Source organism: Acipenser ruthenus, chromosome 16, assembly GCF_902713425.1.
Source record: "Acipenser ruthenus chromosome 16, fAciRut3.2 maternal haplotype, whole genome shotgun sequence".
Classification (NCBI taxonomy): domain Eukaryota; kingdom Metazoa; phylum Chordata; class Actinopteri; order Acipenseriformes; family Acipenseridae; genus Acipenser; species Acipenser ruthenus.
The window spans coordinates 25001975-25010926 of NC_081204.1; the positions used below are offsets into that span (position 1 = coordinate 25001975).

The 8952-nt window shown below is 36.5% G+C and overlaps 1 protein-coding gene across 6 annotated transcripts in view; it reads right to left on the reverse strand.

Moving 5' to 3' along the window:
* LOC117412343 (protocadherin-11 X-linked-like) overlaps nucleotides 1-8593 on the reverse strand; it is a 275702-nt gene extending 267109 nt beyond the window's left edge. For 4 of the 6 annotated variants that reach the window (XM_058989134.1, XM_058989137.1, XM_058989132.1 and 1 more), the window contains exon 1: nucleotides 7771-8593. The gene's annotated coding sequence lies outside the window, so the exon portion shown is untranslated. The remainder of the gene's footprint in view (nucleotides 1-7770) is intronic. The other 2 variants (XM_058989136.1, XM_058989135.1) reach the window with 1 other exon arrangement.
* Between the last annotated feature and the right edge of the window lie 359 nt (nucleotides 8594-8952).

The following is an 8952-nucleotide window of genomic DNA, read 5'->3' on the forward strand; positions in this document are numbered from 1 at the left end:
CTTAGCTGTTTACATTCCTGTTATGCTTTAGGTTATATTCAGCCACAAAGCAATGACTTAATCCACCATGCATAAAAACAGCTCATTCACAGAAGCTGGAGTCTGAGAGCCATGCAGGAGCACAGATCACTTTACATGACAATGTGATGGACAAAGCTGCCTGTCTATTATTAAACATGTGCTGCAGAAAATCACCTCTTCTCCTCAAACAGGCACTTTATGGGCACGGCAGGTCATTACTACTATAGCTGCCCGTCAAAACGACGATTGCTGTTTCAAAAGCTTGGAGTTAATGGTTTTAAAAGAGTGTCTTTGTGATGCAGACGCGTTCATGGCTAAACAAACCAGTCAGACTGGCACAGATCCTTCCACAGTGACTACAGGGGTATGCAGATAAGTGTTCTTTAACCCTAGCAGCATGACGTCTTTGTCTTTTCAGAACGTTATGACGGCACCGAGCCCCATCCAGCCGTCCAAGCCCCATGTGCACCGCTTCTCTCCAGCCGACCCTCTGCTGGGCTAGTTCATGCCAACCAGGGATAGGAAGACCACATCGCTTTAATGTATCTTTTAGACTATTCAAACAAAACAGTACTACAACACAGATTTTTTTTTTTTTTTTTTCTGCCCTGGCTGTCTTCGTCTGCCTTTTTGCATGTTACCACCTTGTTTCCACCCCTTCAAAAGTTTACAAATACTGGCTGGGGATTGGTCAACAGCTGTTTTCATGTTGCTTTCAGCGGTCTCTCCTACTCCTGTGAAACTTCTCTCCGCCCCTTTCGCGGATTGGAAATGGCTAGTTTTGGTTTCGGGATAAAGAAAATGTGATATGCAAACTAGTGATATTATTGCATAAACACTCTTTTGCAAGAGTGATTGGGGTTTGATTTGGTCCAGCCCTTTGTTTGCATAGGATTTCATTCCATTTAAAAAGTATGTGCTGCATAGCTTATTTTTTCAATTTTTTTTTTTTTGTCCAATTTGGAAAACTTGAAAATGAGTTAATATCCATTGGAAACTAAAAAAAAAAACATGTGATTTCCATTTCACAGCCTCAGCTCACTGAAAAAAAAGACTAAAAATAAATCACAGATCAGTGATGTGAAACAAAAACCAAACCTCCAAAGCTCAGACAGCATGGCAATCAAAGTAATAGCTAGAAATCTACCTTTTTTTAACAGGATTCAAAAATTTAAGACAGGAGCTAAACAAAAATTATACCACTCTCTGTGGATTTTGGTACATTTGACCTCAGATAAGAAACATGATATCAGGGGTTTTTATCACCAACGTTATTTTTCGCAAGCATTGAAAAATGCCATAGATAATAACATAAAACATAGAAAGGCGCCCATTCTGAGCTCCTGCAATGACAGGAACAATACTTGGTCATTTTGGATACAGCGAGAAAAAAGCATTTATATAGTGCAGTGCGTGTTTCCACCACTAACTAATAAAACTGTATTATGTGTGACATCATTACTGGCAATGCAAAAGGCAATACAAAAAAATTAGTCATTGTTAAACTGGGATATTGCTGTGGAAGCGGGACTCTTGCACTTCTGCATTTCAGCAGGGGCTGAAAAGGATTCAAACTGCAATTCCAGAGCATGGTAAATTATAATCTCCTTACAGATTCACAGAGAGACAAGGCAATTAGCCAAGACAGTGCATATAATGTAGCGCGGATGTCAGTTGCATGGGATTCGTAGCAGGGGAATGTAAATAAACCCCCGCTTCTCAGCACTTCAAGTGCATGCCGACTTTGAAGCAACAAGGGAGATCCTGGGCAGCCTGACAGAAAGGCCCGCTAAAACTGATCCATTAATTCCTGTTTAGAATCTACCACCTTGCAGTTTCCTTATTGATCCATCAGGAAAGACAGGTGGATGATTCTTCTTAAATCTGTGAAACTGACAACGGTCCACGGAGCAGTTGCCATGAACTTATCAGTGTGTTCCAAAGTACTTTAATAACGAATAAAGAGCAGTGTGTGCTGTTTTGGGATTTTTGCAGAAGTAATTGAAAATATACTGGACTGGTGGCTTGAAATTCATTCGAATTATTGGTCCACAATTTATGCAGCTGGGATAATGATTATTCTGTCACCATCCCTAACAATATTGATATAGTTAGATTTCATTTTAATAAAGATTTAAGGGGGTTTCACTGTAAACTGAAATTAATAAATACTGTTTATTGTCAGTTTTTTCTCCTCCTTTGGATTATTAATAATAACTATTGTTGGTTTATAAGCTTTTCTGGTAGGTTTGCAAATGTATTAATTTTTTTTTTTTTTTTTTTAATCAGCTTTGTCATGGTAGATAACGGTTTTAAATTCATGTCTTTTCCTTCAGAGTGGAGAGAAACTGGTAATATTTTAGTACAAAAGGACCAATTTATGTTAATCAGTATTAACAGTTATCGGCTGCAAGCAAAAGTGCCGTGATGTGAATCAGGAATGACTGGAGGTTCTAGTCAACCACGGCTACATTTTTAGCTCTTTAAAAGCCCAAACTGGTTTAACGGGAGAATGTGTAGCTTGATAAATTGATATAAGCATTGTGAGTCAATTCCCTTTGGGTATGTTACCAGCTTAGTTTTATTGATGCCTAACTGAAGATCCATTGTGGACTGTTTCCACAACACAACATTAGCCCAAACGTGCACCTTTGTTGCCAGGCAAATCAAAGACCCCCTCCGCAGTGGATATCAATTGATAAGTGTAGTACCGCCTCATTTCCTAGAGGGCAGGGCTGAGGCACACTGACCACACTTCTTGTAGAAGCTTACTGTGTGGCTGCCTTAGGCTTAACTGCACTGCAGCTACAAAGAAGGCTTTCATTTCCAGTGCCGTCACTGTACTGCAACAGCATTTACTAGTAATAAATCCAACAACGAACGTGTACACTATGATATTTACATAATATATTTGCTTAGATCACATCAAATGCAACTTAAGTGTCTCTTCATATCCCAAGCAAAACAGGGAGTTTTGTTTTTTCAAATATCATACTCAACAAATTAAAAATAATATATTATGTAAAGTAATGTTATATACATAGCTACGCAAAAGCTTAGTATCGGTTAAAACTGTTTTGTTACGATTCTTAAATGCAGCACATTCTATCAGGAAGACCATTTCATTCCATATGATAAATCCTGTGCCAAAGATAGAATGCTGATACAACCAAAGACGAAATGGCTGCCAAAGCACACCTTTGAAGACCACTCAATCCAGTGAGCACACATACAAGCGGTGAGGCGCAGCTAGCTAAACTAAGACTTCTGATACAGCATTATAAGACAAGAGTCACTGTAGAGGTTATTAAAAGACTAGTACTCCCCCACACCTCCACACACACCTTTTCTGACACCCAACAGTAGCCAGAATATTAGCTTTTCCTTATAGAAAGCACAATCAATTGTTTGAAGGCTTCTCTGTTTTTCACTTCAACATATCAGATAATAGACACATTGTTTAAAACAGTTGTCTTTTGAAGCAAAGCTACCCTGGGGCATCTCTGAAAAAAGAAGTGTTCTTCCCTCTATGGTCCAAATCTGTTATTCCATATGGCGCTGTTTCTACGGAGAAGTCACACACTGATTTCTCAATCTCACCTGCATAGCGGAACTCTGCCCTTTTCCCCTCAAGCTCCTCCCCAACCCTCTATTCTCTTTAATAGAAATATCTTCCACATTCAGAGAACAGGAATTATTGTGCCTCATAACTCTGCCGCCACTTTTATATAACCTAGATTGATGTTGCATATACACTATGTAAAAGACTTCTCGTTCATATCTTTGATCTCCATTCTGTGAGAGCTGTGATGTATGAAACCAATCCATGGAGACAGTGTTCCACTGAATTTAAATTATCCCTGCATCTATGGCAAGCTATACAAGTATGTGTGTGTGTGTGTGTGTGTGTGTGTGTGTGTGTGTAGGGGGGGGGGGGCTTTAAAAAATGCTTTAGAAGGCAAGATGAAAAAAAAAAAAACATTACAAAAACACAAGATATTTTATTTTCTAATTATCTTAGCCAGCTATAAGCCCTAAAGACTGATGAACGCCTCATCCGATAAAACATTTAAATGGAAAACTCCATCTTCTTCACAGCCTAAAGCCACTTGCTGAATTCTGTTTCAAAATAGGCAGTTCTTGAAAGTGAAGAGGTTTAACAGAAGTATGCGTTCCCATTTATATAACCGTGAGGTGAATTTCAGTTCTTAGTTTTTTTGTTTAGTTTTTGTAACCACAGTTTTTAAGCCATTTTCATCTACCGTCACAAAACACCACCATACTAATACAGGTCTGATGCATGGAGTACAAAAGTAGCTTCCAAGCTTACTTGTTTGAGTATTTGGTATTGCTTTTTTTTTTTTTTTGGCATTGCTTTAATGCACAAAATTAAAGTACCGAAAATAACACATGTACAAAAGAGATATGGCTGGTTATTAACTACTTTAAACTGATCATTTGGGGTTTCAGGAGAGTTTTGGTATGCATCTTTATGATTATCATCATCATTATGGCTGATAATGATTGTTCTGTATAAAGAAAGAGGTGGTGTGGATCAAATGAATTGTGCAAAATAAAAAATATATATTGTTCATAAGAATACCCAAATTACACTACATCAAAAATAAACAAATGAAAAAATAATTGAAGTAGGCTAGTTTAATAGCTTACCACACACACAAGCAAGTTTATGAGAGGCAAATACATCGCCTTAAAGACAGAAAACTACTTGAATAGATAGATAGATAGATAGATAGATAGATAATACTTCTTTATTAGCCTTTTGCTGACCATTGCAAGTACAGAAATCTACTAGTTGCAATAGATTTCTTAAAAAAAAAAAAAAACATACTACTATCAAGAAGAGACAGGCATATTAACTTTGCGATCAATTCCTTTAAATAATTCAATGATCACATGTTGTTAATTATATTTCCCCATCATCACACCGTTCCTGTCTCCATGTAGACATGAGGGTAGAAGTAAAGTATTGATCTGCTAATGCCTTATAAATACTGTTTGTGGTATTATCAACAACCAGATCAATGCATGCATGTGCTTTTTGGAAACACAGCGTGAAACGAGAATAAGGTGCATGTTGTCCTCTCTTAGCAATGTAGTTATCTATTTCATGAGCTGGGTCATTGTAACAAAGCCGTAAGTGAAATGTTCTTTGTGTATTCTGCATAAGAATGCACTATCTTCTATTTAAGAACATGAACGGATCAGTAGATAGCCTGATCAGTATACTTAAAACTGACCACATTATTTAGCTTCTGCAATACTACTGCTGATTGGCAGTTTTACAAACCAACGTAAAAAACATACTGTAGGCAGATATACAAAACAAATAACTAAATAAATGAAACCTCACATTACGTGATTTGAGGGTAATCGTTAATGGCTTTACATTTATTTTTTTCAATTATGTTTAATTAGAAAATACTAAAATATTAAATTATCCCCAGATAGACTAAACGGCTTCTCGTCAAAATAGAGTGTTACTTAGTTTTGTACGTATTGCATCAATGAATAAAACTCGCACTGCTGCATGTACCAAAGAAACAGTTCTCAGGTTACATTAAAGAATAAATAAATCTCACCTTTGCTGATCCTTCCACAGAACTACAGTATTTCAAGTCACTCAAGTGTGGTCCAATTACAGGAGCACACACGATTGTGATGGGAATATATATGGTTTCTGACAACAACCTGATGTATTTGAAAGCCAAATGCAACACAAGCAACGACTGGGCTTCCAGATGCTCACTTTTTCAACGGTAGTGGGGGAGCCTGTATTGGGATTTAGACGGGGAACAATGACAGGTACCCCTCTTTTCACTTATACAATTGCATTTACACTTCCAGCCGTTTTATCTCCATCTTAATGAAATATTCCCAATCTTTAAACTTTACAGAAATATAGTCTTTTCCACTTTTAAAAGTTATTAACAAATATATATATATATATATATATATATATATATATATATATATATATATATATATATATATATATATATATATATATATATTTGAATGCTTAAATCTGAGCGGTCTAGTTCTACTAATTGCATTAGTTAAAATAGATGGGTATTATATCGTTCGTGAAGATATATCTAGCGAATGCGAGCAGTCTTTCTGCCTGTGCGTCTGCCCGTCTCTCTATTGATCATGGGTTTACAAAAAGACATACTGATAAATACGGCAATAAATTCAAATGTCAAACGTAACCAATTATAATAATTAATCCATTTAAGTATGATCTAAAGTATATAAATAGTATAATTGTTTAAAACATATTCTCTATGATCTGTAAAAACACTTGGTTTAGATCAGGTGTTCCCTAACCCGTATTCCCAGAATTTGGTCGAGTCATTAACATTTATGTTTTTTACCTTTAAATGATTCGTAGCTCAAGTGATTCACAGAGCTGGCGTTCTATGTGTACAGTATTAATTAACCCGCGTTTTCAAAGGATTTTAAGCTGCGTTTGCTTCATTTGCTTTTTACCCAACAGGTGAGCGTTTATTTATTTATTTATTTATTTATTTTTTTAACATTTCAAGGAAGTCGATACACATTCGTTCTATATAACGCTGCAGATGTTAAGCCTTGCCCGCGTATTGCTTTAGGCTGAAGCTTAAAAAAAAATTCTCAATGCAGGCTTTCCATCAGAACAGAACTGACAGGTGCATCTATACAGGCTTTTGTACCAACAGTCTTTTTTCAGAAATCAACTACAACGCGCTGTTAAGGTAGACAATGTTAATTTACTCAATAGTGGAATTGTAGAAAACGTTCAGAAGTTGTGCTTAAATACACATTTTTACAAGATATATTTTTAGAGGAGCTTAATTGTACATACAAGGGCGCCTTTGTTGACGTTGCTGCACCGTTAAAATCCAGTGTGCACGTGAACGTGACATTTCAAAAACGCTGTTAGCCCCGGGTTTTTCTGTTGGTGGCTGCCTCCACTGGCGGTACAGTTCTCTCACAAGGCAAGCAGGCAAGCACCCGTAGCCTACAGTACTATATTACTTGTCACTTGGGATTTTTTCTCTCTATTTGATCGTTAAGAATTCTGCAGTATGGCTCAACTCCATAACATATAAAAAAAAGGCACCGCTAGGACTTCGTGTTATGAACATGTACCGAAAAATAACTCATTGTTTTTCTTCTAATATTGCTTAGATTTTGTTCATCAACTCGATAAAATGACACATAGCATCTAAACAAATTTTTGGAGAAAATAATATACAGCGAATAATGGCCAAAAGTTTTGCATCACTGAAACCTGCTGAATAATGTTACGTTAACATCTTGAATACCTCTTTGGTAGTAGTTTTTTTTTTTTCTTCATATACTGACAACATCGAAAAATGTGACATTTCGAAATCTAACATGAAAGACTATGGTTTCCGGTAGACTTTTGCGATATAATTGGGTAGTTTCTTTGATTATGATGTTACATACAATATCTAATTTATATATATTTATATTATATATATATATATATATATATATATATATATATATATATATATATATATATATATATATATATATATACACACACGTGTGTGTGTGTGTATACAACTATACTCTGTAACTACATTTCAATAACCGTTACACGTATACAGTTGTTTGCATTGCTGTGTGTTAAAACACCTAATTGGTATGAATCATAACTAAACACAAAAATAAAATCATGCTTATACTGTAACATGATTCGATGAGATTTCTTACCTCAAAATTCCTTTGGGCTAAATGTGCCAATTTATTTACAATCCCCAACACGTAATGACATCAGTGCACTAAGATGTTGTTCCATGCTAGACAGAAGTAGAACAATATTGATGGTTCTCCACTCTCAAGAAAAATAAAGAAATACATACATTGAAATCCAACTACTGACAACGATCCATGTCTTAAGAAGTCCAAGGTTCAAATTATTCTGAAACAAAAATGTACGTTAAGAAACAGAATACTGTAATTCCTCTAAATTCTATTAGCCCGTGCAAGCTGCAGTGCAATTCCAAGTACAAAATGACCGGTGTTCCAAGGCGCTTCACTGTTCTGCGAGTTCAGATCGGGGCTTCAGGTGAGAATTTTCATTTTTAGTCCAAGTTATTAAAAAATATGCTCTTATTGTCCTTGTTTGGTCTGCACAAAGTTTTCTTTATAACGTGGTCATTTTAGCTTATCCACAATTTAGATGCACGCCAGTAGTGCAGTCAGTCATTAAACCTTTTTTTTTTTTTTTTTTCTTTTTCTTTTAATGTGCTGTTTTCTACAGTGGGTATTTCAGCTCGGCTTTCTTTAACGAACACTAACACTAGTTAGTAAAGACGATCCCGGTTAGAGCACAATGCTGCAGCATCGCTCAGAAGTTGCTGAATGAAGTGTTACGGTCTTTCGTTCTGTGTGCAAAAGCTCAAGCCGTCTCATTTGTGCAAGATCAACTCAGCCCATTAGTACTGCCGAGCAGTCCTCCGCCTGCTGACATCATCGAGGAAGGAGGGGCGTAGGACTGAATACATATTACAGTTTTTCCTTAAAGTCACACTGACTTGCTTGCAAGACGGCAGCGCTGTTCTCTGTGGAGCATCCAGTGACCGGAGACTCCTTATACAGGCATCTTGATGCGCGTGTGAGTGAGAGGGGGCAGTGTTCGCTTTGCTAATAAATACTGATGTAGTTGTGAAAGAGGGATCATTTCTATCTGCTTTGGTTGCTGTACATTAAGAAAACACGGTTTATTTGAATCATACGTCACGTAAAGACTGGTATTAGATGTAATTATCTTGTCAGACGTGTATTTTATGGGTGCTCTTTTTTATCCAGAGAGGCACTGTTTGTTTGATTGCTCATATGTCTATAACTCTATATTGTCTACCTACCTGCCTGTCCATATTCTTTAAAAAATAG